The 2,291-nt window shown below is 26.5% G+C and overlaps 1 protein-coding gene across 1 annotated transcript in view; it reads right to left on the bottom strand.

Moving 5' to 3' along the window:
• LOC107609224 (B3 domain-containing protein Os05g0481400) overlaps nt 1-319 on the bottom strand; it is a 9,559-nt gene extending 9,240 nt beyond the window's left edge. Inside the window, exon 1 of the mRNA XM_016311100.2 lies at nt 301-319. The gene's annotated coding sequence lies outside the window, so the exon portion shown is untranslated. The remainder of the gene's footprint in view (nt 1-300) is intronic.

Here is a 2,291-nt window from a genome sequence, read left to right as displayed (position 1 = left end):
TATTTACTTTTTTATTATTATTATATTCCTATTTTTAATTAATACCAATTTAATTTACATTTATGTTAGTTAAAAATATGTTCGTGGAAATAGCAGCAACGGTAAAAAGTTTAGAAATAAAGGCAAAGAAATCACCCCATTTCAGGGACTAGAACTTGGCATGTCCATGTCCGGACATAAAAAACAACATCGAAATTCCAATTTCGTCCTCATGAAAATCTATAATTCCAATACTGCCCTCAAAAGATTAAAAGTTTAAAACAACATCAGGGAGGATGGCTCTATGCTAGTGTCTTTTACCTCACAACAACGACAAAAGATGGAAGGACGGTTGGGGTTGGGGTTATGAAGAGGGAAAAGAGGGAATCAAAAATGTGATGGTGTTCAGATCTGCGTCGGTGGCATTGGTAGCATTGACAGCTTCCGGTTAAAAGGGGTTTCTTAACGATCATGATTTTGGTGCTAATGGAAAAGACGACAATATTTTTGACTTTGTTTGGTTTGGCATTAGAAAGAAAAGAAGCACCATGTAAGTGCATTGAATCTTTTTTTTAATGTTTGGATTTTTTTCCTCTAAACGCCAACGTAATTTTAAATTTTTAACGTGTATTTATAGAAAGTTAAAAATTATAACTTCTGCGTTTAGAAAATCACGTTAGCATTGAATTTATTTTTTTCTTATCAATTTTATCTTTTATAACAAGATATATGTATTTATAAATAATTAAATATAAATTTTAAAAATAATAAAAAATATTAATAATTTAAAATTAGACCAAATTATTAAAAATAGAATGTTTCAAATAATAGAAAGATGTACGATTTTAAATAATAGAAAAGATAAACTGTCCATTTTAAATAATATAAATTAACACGTTTACTTGGAAAGCACATAAGTGCACTGCCCACTATGAACACAGTTATCTTTTTTTCTAAGAGAAAGTATAGGGAGCCAATGACCTAAGCGCACAATGAAGGTTTAAAAAGTATTAGAGATATGATTATTAGTGTTACATTATCCTGTCAAGTTATGTTTTTGGGATGAGTGGTTTCAGGACATGGTATTAGAGTTCTAGATCCGGAAGGTCAAGAATTCGAACCTTGGTGAACTAGATGGTTATTCTGGATAGTATAGGTGATGTTCATTACCAAAGATTGTATTAGACCATTGGCTCCTTAGCACTACTCTTTTTCTAACTACCCACTCCTCTATTGGCATAAAATATAGAATTTTTTCTACTTAAATTATATTTTAAATTTTTACGTACTCCCATGCAACAAATAACATTTTTATGTATCCTCGTACAACAAATGAAAGAAATAAGTGAGTATGGAAGAAGCAAATGTGCTATCCATTATTAACAGGTTACTATTTTTTTTTTCCTAACTATTCATTATTTAAAAATTTTTAAAAATTTTAAATATAATTTAAATATACGTGATTTATTTGATAATCCAATTAATGCATATCACTATTCTATTGGCATAGAATATAAAATCTTTTCTACTTAAATTATATTTCAAATTTTTATGTATTCCTATACAACAAACGAAAAAAGTAAGTGAATATAGAAGAAGCAAATATATTAATAATGGATAGTTAAAAAAAAATATGCATTTCCAAATAAACGTGTTAAGGTACTTATTTTTTTTTACTATAACGTGTTTATCTTAAATGGATAAAAATTTAACATATTTTAGATACACTCGAGATACGTTTTATTGTGAAAAAATGGATATGAGATACGTTTAAAAGTTGAGTAGAGTCTCAATATCCGAGAAATGCTTAAACACAAAAATTGAGTCACAACGATATAGTTAAAATTGTATCGCAAATATTCTTAATAAGCAATAATTCTTATTTTATTTTTTTGTAAATATATTAGTTACAAAAATTATTGGTTACTGTATCATTTAATTATCTCATGTGATTAATTAAATCAAAGTTAACCAATGCTGATGAACAAAAAAAATAATTAAGTAACGTTTATTGTGAAATGAAGCACGCAAAATTGTTTATTTTTCCAGTCAAACATGATATTGACAATATTTGAATTTTTATTTTTACGCAAAGATAACTTTAGATATTTTTATATGAAGTTCATTGTATATATATATGATTCATGAATAAAATTTTTTTTCTTTAGTTGTATACCAAAATTGATGAACAAACTTGAAAGAGAAATAGTTATTAGAAGTGGTTATTAATTTTATTTTAATTCGAGGTGTCAACGGTTTAAAGTAGAATTAGATTAATACTAAACTGATTCAAATTTTAATTGTTTATTAAT

Source organism: Arachis ipaensis, chromosome B07 (assembly GCF_000816755.2).
Source record: "Arachis ipaensis cultivar K30076 chromosome B07, Araip1.1, whole genome shotgun sequence".
Taxonomy (NCBI): domain Eukaryota; kingdom Viridiplantae; phylum Streptophyta; class Magnoliopsida; order Fabales; family Fabaceae; genus Arachis; species Arachis ipaensis.
The sequence above is the reverse complement of the archived record's forward strand: the minus strand, read 5'-3'. Positions and strand labels throughout refer to the sequence as shown.